Here is a 24,947-nt window from a genome sequence, read left to right as displayed (position 1 = left end):
AGTCACCATTGTGCCTGGGCTTTAGAGCCCAGGACATCTCATTAGACTGTCTAAAAGAGATAGTAATTATCTGCCTAGAGAGGCTGATAGGGTTCTTGAATGTTTAATCATGTTTCAGTACCCAGGCCTTCAAAATCATATCCTAACAATTCACCACAAGTCAGTAAATGAGAATTCTCCCACTTTAAAAGCTGTTCTATTAATAGCTCTTAATATTTATTACACGAGTGTATGTATCACTAGATCCTAGTGCTAATAAATAAAGATGGCTTTAATACTTTCAATGAATATTTTCAAATTTAGTAAGGTAATGGGTTTGTCCAATTTTAAGCAGCATAGCTTCACAAATGAGGTATTTGGCATGGAACCTGATTTAAAATGCATCATCTTCTCAAGTGATTGAATCACTGTAATGAAAACTTATAATCTGTAGCATATTATAGAAGTAAATGAATTGAATTCCTCTATCAAAATTATACACGGGAGACCCGCACCTCAAGCCTGTGAGATGGCACCTTGATCCTCGAAGACCAGGGAGACCACACCTTGACCTTGAGAACACACCTTGACCTTGAGAACACACCTTGACCTTGAGAACACACCTTGTCCTGCCATACCGCACTTCCTCCCTGAGACTGTTCATCAGCGCGCGAGACTGGCACTTAGACCAGCGACACCACACCTCAGCCCTCCTCCAGACCCGCACGTGGACCCTGAGACCTCACCTTGACCACACCTAGTCCCACGAGGCTGCACCTCGGCCTGGAGTACCCTTCCTTGTCCCGCAAAGAAAAGAAAGAAAGGAGTAAACTGACCTGGAAGGTGAGCAAAGCCCTGACAACGACCGGTTTAATGGTTAGCGGTCCATCACGCCAGCTCCATGAGACGACACCTGGACCCGTGAGGACCCACAGACCGAACTCAGCCCACGAGATCAGCACTTCAACCCAGCTCGTGAGACCTCACCTCTTCCCCCGGACTGGCACTTCGACCTGGGATGCTTCACCTCAGCCTCGAAGACCCGCAACTTGTCCTACAAGTCAAAAAAAAGACCTTTGCCATCCTGGAAGGTAAGCAAAGACTTAGTGGAAACTAGATTACTAGTGGAGAGGTTAGCGGCCCTCGGGCAGTGGGTGGTCCTTCTACCAAAGACAGAAAAGATACAGTAACATACTATATTTGACCACTTGGAAAAGCCCACCGCCCTTTGGGAAGATTTAGTGGTCATTTGTAGAAGCCCTGTGTATATTATATGAAAAAGCTGCTCTCAACTTGCCCCCCCCAGTCTTTTAAAATTTTTGCTACATCTAGACATTCTAAATGTAAAGAGGTCACGAATGTTTGATAGAGTCAGAAAATAGCATCTTGTAAATGCCCATTTGTTTTAAAAAATCAGAAGTGTCTTTTTGGAATTTACTTTGAAATGGATTTGTTAGACCACCTCTACGAGCGGCACTTGTCCACGTAGAGGACAGAGAGAAGACTTTGACCATGAGAAGGAGGAGTCCTGTGCCAGATAGGTTTTATGTAAAAGACATTTTCCTATTATAACCATTATTTTGTATGTGCATTTTATTCCTCCTTACTGTATATAGAGTTGAAAATGCTAAGTACTTTTTTTGAACTATCTAGACTTTATAGATGTTTCAAAGTGCCAGGGATATGTTAAAATTAGAAGTGGTAAAATATAACACACAACACATTTTGTAAATTTTTTGTTAAAATTATTATGAAATTTTGTTTTGTTTTGTTTGTTCTGTTTTGTTTGTTTGTTTTTTGCCCAAGGGCAGGGGGCAATAGCCAACCCCCTGTTGAGTAGTACACAGTTGTGTGCTGGTTCTTGGGAACACCATGCAAGTGTGCTTATGATGAGGCAAGAGTCCTTCGTTATGTCTGTGGGTTTTGTTTTACTTTGCTGTGCACATAGTGAATATAAAGGACAGTCAACTCTTAATCTATATTTCGTCTTTCTAGGCGTTAAAGAGGTTGTCAGTGTATGACAAAAGTAGAATTAATAAACAGATTTTCTATGTTTTTTATTAAAATTCCTAGGAAGGATTATTTTCTGAAAATTTGATCATCATAGCCCACTGGGTCCGTGAAGGGCGAGAATGCTCATATTTTTAAGATATTTTCAAATGAGAATTATTTTTATATGTGTGCAGTTTATTCAAAACTATCATGTATGTAGTGGACAAACTGAGTCCTTACTTGAAACATCTAATCTGTTTAGATAGTAGAAGTACCCGATATATGTTAAATGTAGAGATAGTGAAATATAACTTTGTAAATATATTTTTGCTATAATTCATGTGAAATATTGTCTTTGGGGAATGGAACTGTTAAACCACCTCTGCAAGCAGTATAGTACTATTTGTACTTGTTCAGTTATGTGGAGGAGATGAGGGAAGCAATTTCAAAAGGTAATATGTTAGTGTGTTCATACTTACACATTTTCAGACATCAGTTTTCTGTATGTTTTGTGCATTTTGTTTTGCTGTGTAAATAGTGTATATAATGGACAAATGAGTCCAAAACATGCAATATCTAGTCTCTAGATGTTAAAGAGGTTGCCAATGTATGGCCAAGTAGTTAGTGAAATTAACACATTTTGTATATTTTGTGTTGAAATTCATAGGAAAGCTTGTCCTCTGTAAATGACTTTTGGATATGAATTGGTTAAACCATTTCTAAGTGTTGCTTTGCCTGGGCTTGTCCACTAGACAAGTAGAAGGAAGAAGGGAAAGGATCAAGGACAAAAATGGTCATATTAGAAGGTACCTCAGAATATAACCACTGCTACATGTGCAATTTTATTTACCAGTGCTGTGCGCATAGTGGATACATTCCTATGTGGAATATCTGGTCCTTTTATATATTTAGAAATGTTTGATATATTTTAAAACTGGAAGAAGTAGAGTAAACCTTTTTGTTAATAGTTTTGGTCAGCTATGACCATCACATTAGTACCACAAGGTCATCCCAAATGCCATTTCTGAAAATCAATAGAATTTTACTGGGTGTAGGCTATTTTATTGAACACAATTGTCAAAATAAACTTGTATCTAATTTAATTTGTAACTTGATTTATACCTACAATGCTTGTATATTAGACAAAAGATTAAGAAGCATCAATTTATTATCAGAAAAAAAGGACTTTTCAAATAAATAGCATTATTAGTTTTCACAGAAATCAACATACTGTGTTTCTAAAATATATTAATTATTCAGAAGTAATAAAGGCAAAAAAAGAAGAAAAAAAGTTAAAAAAGAAGGAAAAGCTCATAGGACAGACATATGATTGTATAGATTGATATAGAATAATTACAGGACAAAATTCAACACCTATTGATAAAATCTCTCAGGTAAGAAGGACCAGGGAGTGTTATGGATTAAATTATAACCCCAAAGACAGGTGTAAGATCAAAACTCCACACCTAAGAATAAGGTCTGTTTTTGAGAAATGACATTATTATGGTATGATGACCTAAGATCAGGTGATGAGGGAATAAAATGAGCTCACAGTTCAGACTGGTTTACCATCTTATAAGGAGAGTGGGGCGGACTCTTGGTTTGGTGTGGCTTGCATCCTTGAAAGGAGAGCAGAAAATGTTGTGATTCAGTGTGACTTATGTCATTATAGGACTATCTTCACTTCTATTTAGTTGATGTTTGTAGTGAAACATTTAATTCCCTTACATCTCATTTTGGTTATGTTGGTTATGTCCCATAGGTATTTTTTGGTAGTTCCCATGGGGGAATGCATTTAACAAGAGAAAGGGACACCACCCTGATGCAAATATATGGCAGGGTAACTTCAGTAGCATAGAGAATGCTGTTGCTGCATCTCTCCATCTGCACTTCCTGAGTCAGTTATGTCACAATGTTATATGCCTATGCACTGTATTCAGTACCATAGAATAAAGTTGGGATTTCTGCTATAAAAAAAAAAGCCACCAAAGTTCTACAGCAATAATCCCATGTAAACAAACAGATTGATAATACTTTTTAAAATTCAAGCACTCAAGACTAGTACACATACTAATTGTTTTCAATAGCATGAATGTAGATATAATGAGCATAATAGTTTACTGAAGAAAGGGGAGCAGTGGTAGGGAGAGGTTATGTTTGGATGAGTTGGACTTACAGGATGAGCCAAAAAGAAAACCTCAAACCAAATCCTTGAGTTCTCAGTGGAAGGTCTTGCTCAGCAAAAAGGATTGCCTTAGGAAATATTAATGAAAGCAGCCTGTTCTGTTCTTCTTTGTAGTGGTTTTAGGGTGCCCACACTCTTGAATACAGTCAAGTACTGCATTTATTTTCCAGAAGTGTTGGTATTCCTTGTAGCTCAATCAATGACACCCAGGATCAACTTTCTCCCATAGTGTTCTCATCTGAAAATTGAATGAGAATGGTAGAACTTTCCTTACCTTTCACAGTTTTGTTTTCATGATCAAACAATGAAAAAAGAGGTTCAATAAACAATAGGCACCAAAAAAATTATATATGGTTCAAAATTCTTTTTGCTTCAACACAGAGAAACTAGCAGACAAATACAATTACTTAGATAAGCCATTATCCAGAACATCTGAAAAATGCTATTTATGTAATTTTTGTTTAATTCTACTATCACAGCTGAGTACAAATACTCAGCCATGACCATCACATTAGTACTACAAGGCCATCCCAAATGCCATTTCTGAAAATCAATACAATTTTACTGGGTCCAGGCTATTTTATTGACACAATTGTCAAAATCAACCTGTGTCTAATTTAATTTGTAACTTGATTTATACCTACAATACTTGTATATTAGACAAAAGATTAAGAAGCATCAGTTCATTCTCAAAAAAATAGACCTTTCAAATAAATAGCATTATTAGTTTTCACACAAATCAACACACAGTGTTTCCAAAATATATATAATAATTATTCAGAAGTAATAAAGGCAAGCACCCTCTTGTGAAAAGCAATTCCAATAGATATTGCTTATGACAATTTTGTGGCACTTAAAAATTCCCCAACATATCAGTATATATAGGTTATAAATTTATTCTAAAAGACTTCATTTTTGTTTGTAAGGTTCAATTTATACGAAGATAGACATTCATGAAATGTCATGCTAGTTTAGCTTTGAAATTGCCTCTAATGTAACTAAAGTTAATTGTTTTTTTTAGTATTTATCTTTTAGTTGTAGTTGGACACAATACCTTTATTTTATTTATTTTTATGTGGTGATGAAGATCAAACCCAAGGCCCCAAAAGTGCTAAGTGAGTGCTCTATCACTGAGCCACAACTCCAGCCCTGAAGTTAATTATTTTTGTTTTTAGTATTTATTTTTTAGTTTATAGGTGGACACAATATTTTATTTTATTTATGTGGTGCTGAGAATCGAACCCAGTGCCTCACATATGCTAGGCAAGTGCTCTACCTCTGAGCCACAACCCCAGCCCCTGAAGTTAATTGTTTTTTGAAAGACAAATATATAGCCCATTTTTCCTTTTGAGACTGAATGTGCATTGTCATTATAAACTGGAATATTATAAGCTAAATTTCCTTGATCTAAAGATCTTTATATATTCTGTCATAGCATAGGAAAAAACAATTTCTGTCCTTAAAACCTGGGAGCCCTGGTTCAGGTACCTATGGAATAAAAAAATAAATAAAATCTGAAAGACCTCAGATCAGAGGTTTCTTATTGACTTCAACTGACCATTTTACTTTTGAAATTGAATATAAATATAATAATTAGCTAAAAGTTGATTTTATTTGCTTTTGTCACCCCAAAATTATCACTAGAAATAACTGAATGTTTAAAATTACAGAGTAAGTGGTGTTCTACATTGGGCTAGAGTTGCAAACAAAGAATATCTATACCTTTTATTAAACACATTTTGAGGTCTTTCAAGTTGGTCAGGAGATCCTCCCATTACAATATTCATAGCAGCAGAAAAGGATGGAGTCAGGCAGCCTGCTGCCTAGCACCTAGCTATATATTCATTCCATACTGCATTTGTGATGTTTAGTCCATTCCTTGTTTAGCAAGCCCCCTCCTATGACTTGTTCCTTCCCTAATCCAGACCCAGGATGCTTTCATCATACCTAACTCTTGTCATTATCCTCAGTACCACCATTCCTTTTCCAAAGTTACACTATATATTTATGAATACAACCATTTATCCTTTGTAGAATAAATCAGACAGAATAAATCTGTTTCCAAATTCAGGTGGATCTCCAAACCACTGCTATATAACTCTGGTGTAATTTCCCACAGCAGCTATTTCCAATGTCTCTTCAAGTCCCCTTCTTGCTATAAACCATTTTGTACTCATCAGAAAACTTCATCTCCCATGCTCAGACAATGAGGCTAGTAAACATGGAATCACTCAGCTTTCTGACCCATCTCATCCCTTTTTTACCAATAACAGCCAGAAACCTGGCCTTCCTGTTATTCAAGGTTAATTCCACTGCACGTGCTCTTTATATGACCCCTTCCAATCTCTTCAAATCTCTACTGAACAAGATATTCTATTCTGAAGGTTCCCTCTTTGCTTTTGCTCCCACATTCATATAGTTGGGTAGTACAGCCTATTTTAATCCTCTTCTACCTACTACCTCATCACCCCCTCTCTTGACAAACCATGTTCATTGAAAACCCAGTTACATCCAGTCACCATTTGCTATACCCAAATCCTAACCTCCAATTATTTTCAAGTCATTGATTGCCCCTACTGCCACTGAAGGTACTTTGACAAGGGTGAAAAAATGATTAATCCCATCATTAAATGTGGATTCCTTTTATAGGGCATCTTATTTGTCCACCCTGTGAATGTTAACATTGTAGAAGACAGCTTGGAACAGAAATTGGAACACTTCCTTGCACTTGCAAAACTCTACCTTAATTTATTCTCCCTTCTTGCTCTTTGACAATTTCTTCTCCAACTTCTCTGAGATGCTCTTATTTTTCTGAGTGCTTAAATGTTAGTAGACCCCAACAGGTCTAGTCTCTGGATTTCTTCTCTTTCCGAGGAACATAGTTAACTTCTACACCTTCATTTACCATATATTTGACTCCCATCTTTATTCTCTCATTTATTTACCAAATATTTTCAAGCAACTTCTAGATACTTGGTTTTCTTCTGGGTCCTGCTCACATGTTTTCAAAGGCATCTCAAATCCCATATCTCAAAAATAATATTTTTCCTTAAGTCTTCTTACTCTTAGATTCATTTCCTTGGATATTGACGTCACCCATTCAATCTGGCCCACACCAGAATTATCATAGTTCCTTCTTTTGCAAACTACTCAGTGCAAATCAATTCAGTCCCTTTTAGATTACTTGTCATTTATTCTATACATTTCTAGTACCTTGTTATTTCTTATATTTTTCCTGAAACTTACTCTCTCTACTTTCACAAACTTCTGATCCATGCACCTCAGTATTATTTGTCATAAACATCAATTTAATGTGGTGCTTACTGATTACATTGTTTATGAAGACCTCAGCAAAATATCTAAACACTTCAAGTTATAGAAGGCATTTCATTGCTACTCATAGGAAATAATAACTACACTTCATCAAATCTTACTGCATACCAGCTATTTGCACAAAGAATACAACTTACTGCTTAATTTCAATAAATCTGTGGGGAAGGGAGTGGAAATGTTATACCCATCTTAAAGATGATGAAATGGAGAATCAAAGAAATTAATTGTTTAAAGTCACATAGCAACTAAGTGACAGAGATGGGGTTCACTGCATCCCAGACCCATGGTCTTATCTATGCTGCTCTCTCACCTCCTTTTTTACTTCAGATCCATCACTTGCTAATACTCTCCACTCTAGTCATGCCAAGTCTTTTAGAAGATCCCAACATGCATGTCCAAGCCTCTACCAAAATGTCCTTTCTTACTTGTAGAAAATTCTGACTCATCTTAAACACTCAGCAAGGTATGGATTATAAATCAGCTTTGAAAGCAATACCCAAGGAGAACTTCCTAAAATGCCACTTGCAGGCACAGGTTTTGGTATCATTTCATAGCCTCATAAGGCATATGATATTAAGGGACAGCTCTCATTTGGCACAAATAAGGAAAAGATATTGTAAATGAGCTTCAGTAATCTATATTACATCTCATCAATTAGGTAATAACTTTGGCCAATGGTTTTGGCAGAATATAACAAGACAGGTAAATACCCTTCACACATGAACACTTATACATTTATATGCTTTTAAAAGTATGAACTAAGGGCTGGGGTTGTGGTTTAGTGGTAGAGTACTTGCCTAGCAAGTGCTAGATGCTGGGTTCGATCCTCAGCACCACATATAAATAAACAAATAAATAAATAAAGGTATTGTATCCAACTACAACTTAAAAATATGTATATATTTAAAATGATTTTTTTAAAAAGTGTGAACTAATGGTGGGAGAATTATGTTCAAGTGAAGGAACACTAGCTTTGGAATTACACTCACCTGGTTTTGAAACTATTTCTATCACTTACCAAATATGTATCCATGATATGATACTCAGCCCTCTGAGCTGTCTATTTTTAAAATAGAAGTAAAATAACTAGATTATATGGTTTTGCCAAGATTAAATGATAAAATATTTGGAAAGATCCAAACATGATTTCTGGGAGAGATACTTTACCCTGACAAATTTGGACCCCAGAATTAAGAGACTGGAAAGAGCGAGAAATTGAAGGGTTCACTCAAATATACATGGTAGATCCCTTATGAAAAGCTACTGGAATTAAAAGTAATGACTGATCTCCTCACCATCATCAGTTTATACTGTGGTCCTTACAAAGGAAAGATCTCCTGCTTAATAGGAAATTGAAGTTAACCCAGATACCCTTTTAGCAAGAAGCAACCGAGGGAACTAGAAAAACATGGGTGAGTGACCCTATGTGTTCCTCTGCACAGCGACCTACAGTGACATGGCTCAAGCAGTTATCAGAGCTGTCCTCCACAAACTTATACCATGTAATGAAGAGAAGGGGGGCAGTCTCCCCAGCTTTGTCTCTGAACTGGAAGCCATCCAGGTGGTAACAACTGGAAGGACTTCTGGTAGAAGTGGCGGAATCTTCCAGAGCTTGGAAACACCAAATTGAAACTGGTATGAGTGTGCGGCAGCTGCGAGCCCCACAGGATTAGAATGCTGGCAAGCCAAGCAGAAAACCGGGCCAGGAGCAGCACAGAGTAGCAAGCAGAGGCTGTAAGCCTGACCATTCCTCCACATGTTTAAAACATATGTTTAGCCCAGCAGGGGTTATGGTGACAGCTGAAAAGCCCCTTCAGAAGCTGTCAGAAATGACACTTGTTAAAGCCCTTGGTACTTTAATGTGCCAATAAGGGCATTTTCCTCTCATGTTAGCATGAAGCACGCCTGAGGGAAAACAACAGACAGGCCCAGAGGGTGATAGAGCTGCACTCAAGAGGCCAGGATACTTCCCCTGGGCCAGGCTTCCTGCCCAACTCCCCTGGCAGCTGGGCTCTTGTCTGATCATCATGGAAGCCAAGAACTACACTACCCCATTTCCCTCAAGTCACCTAGTAAATGCCCAGCTGTCACTGGAGCATCTCAGCTTTCCAGTCTCTAAATAAAACACCACAGCATTTGTCTCATGTAGTATATCTCAATAAAGGGTATTTGGAAGGGTAATTTGGTATTTCTAAGTTGTATGATCCAGAGAAACAATTCTTATTATTGAGAAATGCCCCAGGAGTGGCTGCATTAAGAGTGTACAATTGGGCTGGGGATGTGGCTCAAGCGGTAGAGCGCTTGCCTGGAATGCGTGCGGCCCGGGTTCGATCCTCAGCACCACATGCCAACAAAGATGTTGTGTCCGCCGAGAACTAAAAAATAAATATTAAAAAAATTCTCTCTCTCTCTCTCTCTCTCTCTCTCTCTCTCCTCTCTTTAAAAAAAAAAGAGTGTACAATTTATTACACTTGTCTCTATGAGCTAATGGAAAGATCACATTCCTTATTTGGCTCTTTATTTGGATAAAATATTGGATAAAATAATAATACATCACAGTTTTGGGTCTAGAAATACAATATTTTAAAAAAATCTTTGTGGTTTTTTTAATTCATAAATTTGGTCAAAGAAAATAAATTTTTAGAAAACTTTTTAAAAAGTAATCATTTCTTTTAAACAATCTGAAATAAAGTGGAGAACTCATAAAAATTCAGAGCTACAAATGTCAGTACCATATTTCTGAATGAAAGATTCATTGTCACATTTCAACAAATTAGAACAGAATAATTCTGCAAAGACAGATTTAAGAATCTAAAAATCTATCATGCTAGTTTCAAGATGAAAAGTACTTTATAAGTAACAGTAAATTCACAGTCATTATACAAACTACTAGCAACCCAAGCTCCTGCCTCTTGATGACCACAATGTTATTGTTCCCTTTATTGTTATATAGTTGTCACCCAAAATCAGTCTCTAAAGTCAAAGGGAGAGCAATTTATTTCTAACACCTTGTCAAGAGATTTTGAAAAACTAGGAGAAAGTTCCCTGTGGAGACACTGACATGAGAATAAAGTCCAACTGACAGGAGGAAGTTAACAAGTTTTCACAACCCTGGGAATAAAAAGTTTTCCATACATGTATATGATATTTTGTTTGACTGTAGTAATCATTTCAGCATAAATATGTATTTCAAAACATCCTGTTGTACACCTTAAATTTATACATTTTTTAAGCTTCTTACAGCCCATGGTTCTGTCAACAAGACCACAAGAATGAAAGGTGACCAGCTTCATGATTCATCATGAAATAAGCCTAAAAACTTGAGGATACACGTCCCCCAAGAGTAAAGATACTTGGGTTATCAGCACAAAACGAGGCAGTAAGAGCAAGAAGATTGTAATGTACTGATTCTAAGCGGGTTCAAATATGTCAATATTCAAGAACAGCACCTGGCACATGGTTACATTCACTGTACATCAACCAGTATTATTGTTAATCTCTTCATCTGATCTCAAATGGGTGCTCTTTTCTGGGGAATCTAATCCCTCCCACTTATTCACTTTTACCTATTATTACTATCATAATAATATTACCATTATTACTTTTACTATTATTACTGGCTGAATATAAAAAAAACTTTAGATAAATTCAATCATTTGGAGACCAAATAAAACCATAAACTGAGTCCAAGGATCAGAAGAAATTGCTCCAACCAGACAACAGCAGTGTGGAGTAGGGTGGGGTGTCAGGATGGCTATGTGCTAGAAACAGCTGGTTGGTTAACATGAATAGAGTGCATAGAAATAATAGTGGCCAAGAAATCCCCATTTTCTGATAGTCTTCCAAATAAAAAATGGAAGTTGCTTTTTCCTTTTTAAGAATCCAAGAATGTCTGAGAAATATGTCATATTTCACCATTTTACAGTATTGGTTGCTAAGAAAAATATTCTCTAATGACTGATAACTCTGGAAGTTATTAAATAAGCCCTCTCCACAGATCTACAAAATTTGTCGTTCTGATGACTCATAAATATTTCAATTATATAGGAAATACTTTTTTTCCTTTTGTTTTGTTGTTGGTTTTTTGTTTGTTTTTTTTTTGTTTGTTTTTTCTTCTTTTCCTCTTGGGTTTATTACTCTATTGCAGAGATAGTGCAACACTGTCTTATTGGGATAGTAGAAACAGCAATCACTAGAAATTCTGCCCACAGTGTTCATAAACATAACACCCTCTGTGGATACATCCTTCACAGCTGTCAAAGAACTCTCAAAAATCTCTTGCAATCTTCACAACAACCCAATAGGAGGTAGAGGTCTATTGTCCCAACAAATAAACAGTCTGAAGCCCAAATAGATGATTTCTCTTATTTATGATTCAATTGCTTCATCTACCACAATATGCTCCCAAGATGGACATTGGGCCTTACTTCCAGGTTGCAGTGTGTTACTGTGTACTGGCCTGTGTAGCACAGTCAACTTAACCCAGAGTTCCAAAGCTTATAAGGTCATCAAGGAGTGTTTAAACTTGGGCTTTCTTCCAACTCATTGTTGGTTATGTGTGTTCATCTGCTCTAGTATATGATAGCATTAGAAACCAAAATAATAATACAGAAGTTCCTCCTTGTTTACTGGGGATATGTTCAGCACTCCAACAGATGCCTGAAACCTTAGAGAGTACCAAATCCTATATGTAATCACTGAGATACCACAACAGTCAATCTGATAACTGATGGGTGACTAGTGGATAGGCTGAACAAAGGGATGATTTGCACCTTGAGCAGATGGAAGTGAGATGGTATAAGGTTTCATTTATGCTACTCAGAATGATGTGTCATTTAAAACTTATGCATTGTGTATTTCTACAATTTTTATTTAATATTTGCAAACTGCAACCAACCATAGGTAAACAAAACTACAGAAAGTTAAACCAAGATAAGGAGGGACTACTGTAATAGAAACTATGAGGTAGCATTTTGATAGGCTATATAATTATACAATATTTTTATCCTTACAATAACTCTACAAGTTACTGGTATTCTTATTTTATACATGAGGAAACAGACTCAGGGAAGCTAAGAACTTTCACAGAGCCACAGGGCAGTAGATAATAGCAGATTAGAAAGTTAACTCCAATTGTATTCAAAGTCCACCATTTTTCATGATAGTTTGTTATTTTAAATCTCTAAATTCCCAATGTCCAATGTGATACTTACCACATGGTTGTTACACATTCAGAGTGTGTTAATAATTTTTAAAGAACCAAAAGGAAATTAAAATTAAAATTATCCTGAGAATTTTAATTGCTTTCTCCTGCCCACATTGGACATCCCAGCTTTCCTTTTGATAGTCACTCCCAGTCTTCTCTCAAGTAGAAGCCACTCACTCCCACTTCTCTTAATTCAGTTTGCTGGAGGAGTAGCCTTATATACCCTCACTGCTGCTTCCAAACAAGTGCCCTCCAGTCTCAGCATCCTCTTTTGTGGCATACTCATTTATACACTTTCCTACATCTTGATCACCACCATCTGATGACCTCCAAGACATATTTCCAGGTTCAATGAAAGACCCTTAGTAACCAAGATAAAACCTATAGCCCTCCATCTGCAATCCCTCTGTCTTTGAACTTCTCAGTAGGAAACAAGTGCAAACTGTGATCCACTCCAGTCACCTGGAAGCCTATCATCTCTGAGAACTCTCCCACCCTAAAGGCCTTGATCTTTGTATGTCCCTTCTCTGCTACCTTATTCTACTTCTACTCCCAATCTCTCTGTTAGTGAACCTAATCATTTTTAGTCCACTGTTTCTTCAACAATCTATAGGCCTATACACAATCACCTGCCTCTCTCATATCTTTGCTCTTTCTTTCTCCTCATCTCTTTTCCCTCCACTACAAACATGCTCGATGTTCCATGACCTACAAAGTCTTTACCACAAGCCTACTTCAATTCAAACTATTCCTTTATGTCCCAATTGACTACTAGCTCATGTACTTGAAACTTATACAGGAATAAAATGATGATATGAATACATCTTTACTCCAGCAATGCATTATCCAAATACAAAATAGTTGCCTGTAAATGTTTTTAAGTTTGGCTGGTAACTCTATAAATTCACTGGTTTTTGTCTCCCCAAGTATTATGAAGAAGCTGCCTTCAGCATTCCTGAAGACCAACCCTTAATCTATGCTCACTCCATATGAGGCAATATCTTGAAGTTTAGGATATGTGAAAGCCAGGCCTTCTGCCATTTTGTGATAACATTTCTCCAAACCATGTCTTTATCATTTGTAATAAAAGCATGTATGTGCTCCCTCTCAGTTATAAAACACCTTAAAAATAAATATATAAACATGTGGATGACTACTATTTTATATAATAAGCTTATTCATATTTGACCAAGAATTCTTCTCAAAAGCATAAAACTTAATTATGATTTTAGTTCATCTTTGATGAGAAAGAAAATATATTTAAAATTCTTAAGTTTTAAGGTAAAATATGAAGTTCCATTTATGACTTCAATTAATTAAATAATAAAAAGATTTCTATATGAGATACAAAATTCAAAGACGCTATTTTCATATTTTTCTTGCATTTATTTATATTTTATTTGTATTACAGGCAAACACCTAGCCAAGAATGCTATGAATAAGGAATGCTTTGATATGCCAGCTCTATCAGGAAAATTTTAAATCCAAAAGAATATTTAATTTTTATCAATAAAAACTCTTCCTTTGTTCATTGACCATCAAATAAATACCATCCCCTTTTGGTGAACATCTAAAAAACAGAATAGCCAGCTAGGGGTCTGGTCTATTTTCTGAGATTGGTTCCATTTTCCTCCTCTCACTGATTCTCCTCCAGGTGGCAGTATAGTTCTGATGATGGGCTGTGGCCTCTGATTGCCCTGGCTGGAGTCCCTGCCCTTCCAGTTTCCCTTGTATAAACTAGGACAATTTATTTAACCTGAGCCTTAGTTCCTCATACATAAAATGAAGAAAAGAATAGAACTGATTTTGCAAGATTGTTATAAGGATGAGATGATAGAATGGACAGTTACAGCATGTGTCCATCCACACTTATTGCTATTATTATTTTATTTATAAGCATTATGCTAGCTTGTCCTGTGATATCTCATTAAATATAATTTATTGAACTTATATATTTTAAGCATCTGATTTCTGTTAGGCACTGTAGGTGATAATGCTAAAAACTCAACATAATCCCTCTTCTCCATAAATTCACAGTCAGCAGGGGAAAAGCAGACATGTAAATTATGAATAGAACAACACAATAAAACCAAAGTACAAAGTACTGCAAAGTACAAAGAAGGGGGATGTTATTGCCTCCAATAGGATTAAAGAAAAGGAGAGGAGTCATCTTGTCAAGTAAATGGAAAACAATTGAGTTGGAAATGAAAATGTCCACTTCCTAATATTCTCTCTCTCTCTGTCTCTCTCTCTCTCTCTCACACACACACTCACACACACACACACACACACACACACACATACACACACCTTGATGACTCTTAGCTGTTCAGACAAAGGCACTTGGCCTGGGTTCATTCAATTAGATGCTCTTCTGTAAGCCTTTGATTCTTCAGAGATCAAGTTGCTGGAAGAATCAGAGAATATTCTTGGCCCCCATACATGAGGCCAGGGCTAGTGGTGAGCTGGTGAGTGGCGGGGAGCAGCAGTGACAAGGCCAGCGGTGACTGACTCAAGCAGGGTACTGCAGTAGGCAGTCTCAGCTGTGTTTGCAGCTGTTTCCCCTCCCTTGTTTCCCAGTCTCCTTCTGAATCTGATCTCTAACCCTCTCTTCAATTTCTAAGAAACCCAATATCCTTCCAACAAATTATTTTTCTTCATATCTGTTCTTCGCAACTCAGAATTTCAACTGGTACCTGGTTCATCAAGTAAATCTTTCCCGTCTCATAGGGACTATGTCTGTGGGTATCAACTGACCTCTAATTGCCACTTTCTTTCATGTAAAGTAAGATACTAACGTTTTTGTTGCCTTTTTCAGTATAAACAGATTTCTTGATTGTGACGCTTGATCTTTGCAAAATTTCTATCAAGGAACATATTGTTTAATTTTCATTTAGCAAAAGAATAAATTGTTCCTACTTGCCACACACACATATGCAAACCCTTCATGACTCATTCCTTCCAAACAATACTCTCTTACCCTTCACTCTTGATTTTATGACAAGCAATGAAGAAGAAAGAAACACATGTACTGGGAAGAACATGCAAGGAAATGGAGAAATAAGAATCATTTATTGTTTTGGAGGGTTTTGTTTGTTTTTTGTTGTTTTGTTTTGTACAAGTCAATAACCCATGCCTATCTTTGTTTTCTTCTTAATATTAGATTGATCAAATTGACATCTTTGTCAAATATCAACAATCAGGTGCTAGGAATACAGACACATGAGAGCCTATGGATTACTGTCATTGCTAGAGGATGGACAGGTGAAAAAAACTGAATTGACAATACCCATCCTTCAGGAGTATCCCTAGAACCAATAGGGAGGGAAACCACACTTTGAAAATAATTTATGAGAATCAGTAAAAAGAAAGATATGGTACCCTGAACTACTTACTGTGTGGGGAGGGAAATGATTAAGTTGGTTTCACTATTTGGGCTGTACATTATACAGGAAACAAAAGCTATTAACATTTAATAAAACCTTTTCACTTTCATATCTGCAAACTTCCTCCTCCTACCCCTCCCAACTTTATCATTTCCCAGCTGTCTCCAGATTTTATTTTGTATCCACTTTAGCTATGAGGTCAGAGTTAAGCCTACAGGAATGTGTCTCTCTCTATAGGCAGAAACCTGATTCCCTCTGAAAAAAAGCAGATCTTGGGAAAACTGCAGTTGCTATCACACAGACTGAGTGAGCTTTTGGAGTCACTGGACTTTAAATGTTCTGTTTGTTAGGCTGCCAAAAGGTTACTGCTCCCTGGAGAACTGAGCCAGTTCCTCTAAGCCCCTCCCACTGACTCATGTTTGTCTGGCTGCAGCTGCTAAAAAGATGAGAATTTAAAAGCAGCTACATAAATGCAAAAGCAATAACCAAACTGGTGACAATATCCTCAGGTCTTGAATAAAAACAGCCTTAATGCAGAAGGTATATCGTGAGGAGGGGAACATTAGAAACAAAGTAGCACAATACAGAATGGACACAGATGGAAAGAAACAGGAAGGATATCACAGCTTCTCAGGGCTGGAAACTATTTTGCTCCATGACCTTGCTAAAGGAAATCTCATGAATTTAGTCCCCACCCCTGCCAAACCCTGTGGGTGGACTTTCTTTGACCTCAACTTTCATGGAAGTTAGTATTGATAATTTGTCAACTACTACATTATTCTAATCATATTTTCATCAGTGCTCAAAGAACTTTAAAAGTTGGTTGTTGTTGTGTTATTAGTGTTATTTCATTATTCTTTTTATCGTAACAACATTACAGTATTCTCCAGGCAAAATCAGAAAGAGATAAAGGGAAATGATGTTCATCACACAGAAATCCCTAGTAACAGGATTTTCTGTTCAAAAGTTTCATAGAGAATTGGAAATGGGCTTCCTAAAAGCCCTCAAGTCACACCATTGAGACTTATTGGAGGTACAGTTTTCTGAAACACTGAAATCTTTTCCACAGATGCCTGGTGTATTTACTCCAAAAAACAGTTCTAGGGGCTGGGGTTGTGGCTCAGGGGTAGAGCACTCGCCCAGCACATGTGAGGCACTGAGTTAAAGCCTCAACACCATATAAAACAAATAAATAAGTAAAATAAAGGTATTTAGAAAAAAACAGTTCTAATACTGCTTGTTACACCCATTATCCATATGGAAGCCCTGGCCCATAAATCAGAGCCTTTACTGTTTGTGAGGGAGATTTGCAGTCTTACCATAGTACATGATTCTTTCCTAGGCTTTCTTCCTCTGTTATAAAAACAGAGTGTTTGTGTTCTTTCTTAGAGTTAATTCATCCTAAGATAGCCCTTTAGAATTTCTCTGGGTCTCTCTTGTTGTGTAATCTTGTCACCACCAACCCTATTATTTTGCATGAATGTCTCTGGTAAATAGTACAAAATCCACAGACAGCTCCATTTGATTTTGTTCTGAGATTTAGTTTAGGTGAGTCTTGTCAAAAGCTCCATTGATTCATTTTCTGCCAGTTTCTCAGTATATTTACACAATGATCTGAAGCTATTTATAAACTGCTTCACTTCCTGGGAAGTTTTTGCTCCTCCAAGGAAAAAGTTTGAGAGCATCACTTTGGAGCTGGCTGCTTTGGCCCTGATCCTATTTTTTTGGATTCTAGGAGAAAATGTTCCAAAGGCTGATGTCTAAATAATCTTAGCTAAATTGCTTATTTTATTTCATAAAATCACACTTCCTCAGTAAAAATATAAACTCTTAGAGGACAAGAAATATGTCTGCCATGTGTTTGCCTGTTCATTCATCTAAACATCATGATAACCATTCCTCTTGACACCTCCCACAGCTCCATGCACACAGTGGGTGCACAGCAGCATTGTGGTTAACACGAGTTGAACTAGGGAATTCAACTCTCAAAGACGGTGGTTTGGGTGGCCAAGGTTTTTGTCTATATGGACAATTGAAAAATGAGGATATTAAAATGGCTTGGCTTGTGAGATACAAACTGAGGTGAGTCTCCTAGCTAGGAAATGTATATATGTAGGACTGGTGAGGGGGGTTATATTATTCTAGAACACAGGATAATGATGCTCTGACTTGCCATATATACTGTTATCACTCATTAGTCATTGTTTTTTATATACACTTAAGAATTTTGACCTAAACTATTTCTTTTTAATCTAAGATTATCTTCTTAGAGTAACCTATGCATCAGCACTCAGGAAGGTATCACCTGCAAATTGTAGCTTTTTTGTTCTCTTTTGTATTTAAAAGACAAATAAATTATTAGACTTAATGGATATTGGGCAAGTTAAGTCGGTTTTTACCTCTTCAAAACTTTAAGACCTAGGGAGGATCCTTAGCACTTAAAAGATACCTTGGCTCTCTTGAGATTATTAATGGGGAATATATAATTGTATATAAACATGCACATATTTGTAGTATGCATATATATATATGTGTGTGTGTGTGTGTGTGTGTCTGTGTCTGTGTTAAAGATTTCATTGATACATTCCTGTAAAAAGTGTCTTTCTCATCTGTATCCCAATCTGATCCAAATCCCCTGGATTTAAGAACAGAAAGCACCTTTTTTAGAGAAAAAGACAAATACCTGTTGGGCTCTTACTAAATGCCAGGGTGTTCTGGTCCCTCAACAACCCCACCAGGGGCCTATTATTACTCATATTTTATAAACAAAGAAAATGGATTACAGAGAAGTTATTTCTCCAGTTCTCATGGCTAGTATTTCAAAGAGCAATATCTGCCTGACTGCAAAGCCAGTGCTCTCCACAACACTGGACTTAATTTGAGGAGACAAGTGAGGCTCACAATCAAGGACTGCTTGCATAAAACTCTGACTCTACAGAGCATTGGCAAGTAATTATTTGTGAGATATTTTCTTGGAAGAACAAAACCCATTTTCCCACAAATGAAATATTAGCATACTTTCCACAAGCTAGTACACAAAGCCTGTTTTCACCCAAAATGTACTTAAATAATTCACCTTTAGGATTTGTTTGTTTATAAAGAGGAAAACAATAGCATTGTTAATATACATTCAGTGTTTCAGTCTAAGTGTCTTATGTGGTCCTGTCTCATAAACACTGCCAAATATTCTTTCTCAAAACATAACCATAGAATATTAGTCTCAGAAGGAACTATATAAGTAGGATAACCAACCCTCCCAGTTTTCCAGGGACTTTGGGGACTCTCAGGAGAAGTCCCTGAACTAAAAGTTTTTAACTAGTGTTTCCTGGAACTTGGGACTTTTGGTGCTAAAACTGGGATAACACCAGACAAACTGGGTCAAGTCGTTCTATATGTCATATACTCTAACTAACCCTTCATTTCACAGGTAAGGGAGCCAAGGCGCATAAAAGACACACAAAGGTCATGCAATATTGACTTGTGCCACTTCTACACTTTTTCTGTTTGAGCCTTTATACAGATTCACTCAGCATCAGAATATATTGTGATTTCTCAAATTTAATCACTAGTTTAATCATTCATTTTTTTCAGCTACTCATTAAGATTTACACATCAGGGAGAAAAATCTGTGTTCCCTTTGTATTTTCAGTACCTAGTCCAGTTCCTGACTCAGGGAATGCAACTTGATAAATGCTTGTTGACAGCCGTGGAAGGATGAGATTGTATTGCTTGGAGGATTGAGGTCTTTATTCAAGTCATATTAGACCAGAGGGAAAATCACATATTAAAAACAGAAAACTGGGAACTACACCAGCAATATCTTTCCCAGTTTTCCCCTTATTTCCTATATTCTATGGAAAGAATATATATTACATGACAATTAAAATGAAAGGCATTTTTTAAAAAATAATTATCCATGCCTTGTGCACCTCTAATTAACCAGAGGAACATTGATTCAGCAGTGAAGATCATGCCAGTGGGTATGATCACATGCCCTGTGCCAGGGTTTCTGCCAATAGAACAACACCAAAGCAGAGTATTCTTCTCCTTCATCATTCCTCACCTGTCGTCCTCACTAATTATTGTGGGAAGCCATCCATGAAATGTGTGAGGACTTTCACAGCATCGCAACCATTGAGGGGATAGGTTGGCACTGGAACTTCCCATGGCACTCCCACTGAGACAGAACACCCAACGCATGTGGCCTTCCCCTCTGCTCTGCTAGAAAGGTCCCAGGCAGCAACACGAGAGATGGGCATAACCCCTTAGGAACTGAGCATCCTACCTGCCCCCACCTCTAACCTTCTTTGTGAAGAACTTTCCATAGAATCTGGTTGTTTTCCAATATAAATAAAGCAAATAAGGGCTCCATTCTTGGTGAGAAGCTGGACCCATCTGGTCAGCTTTCCCATCCTGCCCTCACTTTTGAAACTACTTTCTGTGTTCTGTAGTTATTTTGCCATTCTATTTTTCCTAGCTTTTATATCTTAGCCAGCCCATACCAACAAAGGGGAACCCATTCCATTTCCCATGCGCAGGACGAGGGCAATAAATTATTTGTGGAGAAAAGAGAGGACAACCCAATAAGTAGATTCCAATTTTATTTTCTTGCTATACCAATAAGCCGTCCTCACTTCCTGCTCATATTAAGACCTGAACTAGCAATAGAACACACTTGGAAACTGATGTTTTGTTTGAGGGGGGGAAAAGTAATTTTTCTCCAGCTGTCCTGAATTTTTACATTTGCCAAAATGCTTACGGTTTGACTTTGGGCTACTGAGGTACATTCTTCCTTCTTATAACGATGAGAACCATGTGCCAGAATTAATTTAAAAATTACTCAGTAAACACTCTCGTTCCCAAATAGCTTCCTGACACCAAGTAACTTTCTTTGATCAGGAGAAATGGTGTATTATATTCACTATAAACTTTCAAGTGGGAGTCACTGCCAAGAAATTCCAAGAGAGATGGAAATACCATAATTTTGAAGTTGACTGACAACTACCTCTTTATTCCACAGTACACTGAAATTCAGAATTCAATTCATTGCTATTTAATTTTGCAAGTATTTCTATACCCATTTAAAAAATCCTTTTTCACTTCTATCCTCTCCTTGAAACTTACAGGATGTAACTGTCCTATAACTTGAAAGTGTATTCTGTAATTATTTCATTAAAGTAGAAAAGTAAATATCCAGGGATCCATAGGCTTCTGCCTGTTACTCAGTGCTGTACCATCACAAACATGGTGCCATGAGCTACCCCACTCCCAACCTTCCCTCATTCCAACAGTTTAAAATAAGCAGTAAATATAGACTAGAAGAGAAAAAAAGCCCATCATCAAAGGACAATATGAACCAAATGTTTGAAAAGCAGGAAGAATTATTCTATTTTTTTAAGAACAGTCATAAGAGGTTTGTGTGTATTTTCTCTACTAGACCAGAAATATTTTAGCATCAGTTTGTAGGGGTACTTTCTTCTCCTACACTGGCTACTTTCCTTAAAGTTGTCAAGAACAACCCCAAAACTGTGGTGCTTCTTGCAGTAGTGCAATTAGCTCTCTCAACACTAAATGTAATCCTCATCAATGCAACCTTCAATCTTGTGAGCAGAAAACATAGTGGTGCCCATATTAGCATCTCATGGAGAGACTGGTCAGTTACACATGATCACCACTACACCTCCAGATACTCTGTACATTCATCCTCACCCATCTGCACCTCCACTGAGAACCACTGCCCTAGTAGTTACCACCTTGCACAAGCTGCACCATGAGCTGTGGTCAGGATCCCGCTAGCCAACCTGCCACTCGGGTAACAGATACCAAAATGAAATAAGCCCAGCCTATGATCCAGCAGGTCTACTTGTTTTGCCCTGTCATCACAGAGGGGGAAGTGAAGGGTTACCAGGACTGTAAGGATTACCTAAGTGTTATCATGCTTCTCTCCAAAGCAAATTTCCAAAGGACAAGAAACAAACATTAACTAGAGAATCCTAAGCAAAAGAATGAAGATACCTTGGGCTATTGGAACACTTCTTAAAGTCACTTTGAAAAGCTAAGTGAAAGAAACCAGGCACAAAAGGCATGCAATATACAATTCTGTTTACATATGTGAGTGTTCAGAAAAAGTAAATTCATAGAAACAAAAAGTAAATGTGCAGTTCCCTAGGGTTGGGGGTGAAAATAGAGATTGATAGCAAATGAACATGAGGAAATCTTCTACAATGGATGTGGGGGATGGAAATGTTCTAAAATTGGACTGTGCTAATGGTTGTATAAGTCTACAAATTTACTAAAATTTGTAGAATTGTACATTTAATGTAGGTGATTTTATAATATGCAAATTATATTTCAATAAAATGGAAGATAATAATTCATAATTTTAGACATATTGCTTAAATGTCTAAACTGAAATATATCCAAGTTCTAAAAAGTGGGTTGTATATATATTGATACTCTCTTAACTTAAAAAGAATTGATATTTTAAATAACAAAAGGAATGAATTTATTCTTGAAAATGCATATAAAATGATTAAGTTGAAATAAAAAGAATGCTCTTAGTGGATGAGATTGGAATTTCCTCATAGGGAAATATTTACTTCTTGCTGTACACACTTTTGTGCCATTAGAAGTTTTGGTAAGCAAACATTCCCTTTATTTAAAAATACATCAATTATTCTTTTTTTAAAAAAAAAGTCTTAATTGTTGATTGACCTTTATTTATTTACTCATATGTGGTGCTGAGAATCGAACACAGTGCCTCACACATGCTAGGAAAGCACTCTACCACTGAGCCACAACCTCAACCCAAATCAGTCATTTTTATTTTTTTGGCAGGGTGTGGGTACCAGGGATTAAACCCAGGGGCACTCGACCACTGAGCCACATCCCCAGCCCTATTTTGTGTTTTATTTAGCGATATGGTCTCACTAAGTTGCACAGTTGCTGAGGCTGGGTTTGATCTTGTGATCCTCCTGCCTCAGCCTCCGAAGCTGCATCAATTATTCTTTTTTTTGAGGGGAGTGGGGAGAGGTTGAACAAATAGAATTTAATGTCTTATCTTGTTTATTTTATTTTTTGTTTTTCCTGCTTTCTTGGGATTTTTAAATTTTTTTTTAATTTATTTTTAATGACTGTGTCTTTTGGTCCCAAACAGGCTTGTCACCAAAGTTGTCAGAACATAAATTATTTATAATTAAATATTTGAATTATGGAATAAAAGGCTATTTTCTGGTTCTGGAAAAATATTATTAGAATTTAATATGCACTTTCTCTTGAAAAATTCACTAGAGCAATGTTCACAGAGTGCTCATATGTTATATTGATAGCATGGAGATAATTTCAGGTCAGGGTTTGGCAAAACTTTTCTTAAATAGAAAATCTAACTTCTAACTATGGTAGTCTTTGCAAACTATATTTTCTTGTCTTAACAACTGTGTTATCGTGGCTTGAAAGCATCCAGAAAGAATACATGAAAAAAAATGACTTGGCTATGATTCCCAACTCCATTCATTAGTGATGAAAGAAAATTTTTTTAAGGTTTGCTTGAAAAAAGTATAGATGTACACACACACACACACACACACACACACACATAAATATTAGTAAATCTAGCACATCATGCCTATGAATTCATAACTATTTTAATCAGCCTTTTCTCTGCTGTGACTAGAAGGACCTAACCAGAGCAATTGTAGGGAAGGAAGAGATTATTCATGGCTCAGAGTTTCAGAGGTCTTAGTCCATAGAAGGTTGGCTCCATTACTCAGGGCTAGAGGTGAGGTTGAACATCATGGTGGAGTATGTGGCAGAGGGAAGCAGCTCACATCACAGTGATAAAGAAGCAGAGAGAGTCTCCACTCACTAGATACAAATATATACCCAAAGCCATGCCCCAAATCCCATCTTCTCCAGCCATACCCTACCATTTCAGTTAATTCTATCAGAGATTAATTCACTTGATTAGGCTAAGGCTATAATCCAATCATTTTTCCTCCAAACCTTCTTGCATTGTCTCACAGGTGAGCTTTGGGGGACACCACATCTAAACCATAACAGTAACTTATTAAGATGAGGCTAAATTTATAAACATATTTAAAAGGTTGGAGATTTTTCAGAAAAAAATATTAATCAAATTACAAAATAGAAGATATTTGAACATGACAAAGGTATTTGCAAGTGGCAAACATTTGAGAAAACTGCATTTGAACATAAATAACAGCTTCTTACTAACAATAAACCATAGGAGTAAGAAAATCTCTCCAAACTAAGTAACTCTTCCCAGTTACTCAGTTCAGTATTTGAAGCAGAGCTCCTTGAAATACCAAAATGTATGCCAAACCCTCCAAAAGGAATGATACTTGATACTTACTGGGTCATGGAAGCTATGGATCTGCTCCTCAGGAAAAAAAAAAAAATACACACTTAAAAACTGCTCCCTAAAGCACATCCAAATTCAGAGACTTCAAAATAGCAAAAGAAAAGACTGCAGACAAAGGAGTATCTATCAAAGTTTCCCCTCCTCACAGGTGCTTTAGTGCATATGACCCATGTTCAACAAGGAACTCAGCAGAGCAAACAGGCAGATGAATCATGTAGTGCCCTTTGGGAACTGTGCCTTCCTTGAATACCATTTGTGATGACAGAGGAAACTAAGTAGTCTCCAAAGAAGTGCTGCTGCTGCTGCTGAGGACTGTCTCCATTCAATTCAACATGTCACTGTTATAGTTTGCATTTGAAATGTCCCCCAAAGCCTATATGCTAAAGGCGTGGTTGTCTAGCCCATGATTCTAATGGAAGGTGGTGGAAGCTTTAAAGAGGTGGGGCCTAGTGGAAGGTAGTTAGGTCATTGGGGATATGCTCTAGA

General features: G+C 37.0%; 1 protein-coding gene across 2 annotated transcripts in view; it reads right to left on the bottom strand.

The window, feature by feature from the left end:
* Nucleotides 1–24,947, bottom strand: part of LOC144376422 (uncharacterized) — a 151,609-nt gene that overhangs the window by 106,905 nt on the left and 19,757 nt on the right. For both annotated transcript variants that reach the window (XR_013436904.1, XM_078044300.1), the window contains exons 3-4: nucleotides 4,148–4,394; nucleotides 967–1,033 (exon numbers count right to left, since the gene is read on the bottom strand). The gene's annotated coding sequence lies outside the window, so the exon portion shown is untranslated. The remainder of the gene's footprint in view (nucleotides 1–966; nucleotides 1,034–4,147; nucleotides 4,395–24,947) is intronic.

This window comes from Ictidomys tridecemlineatus, chromosome 3, assembly GCF_052094955.1.
Source record: "Ictidomys tridecemlineatus isolate mIctTri1 chromosome 3, mIctTri1.hap1, whole genome shotgun sequence".
Lineage (NCBI taxonomy): Eukaryota > Metazoa > Chordata > Mammalia > Rodentia > Sciuridae > Ictidomys > Ictidomys tridecemlineatus.
Note: the sequence above shows the minus strand (reverse complement) of the source record. Positions and strands in the feature narration are given on the sequence as shown.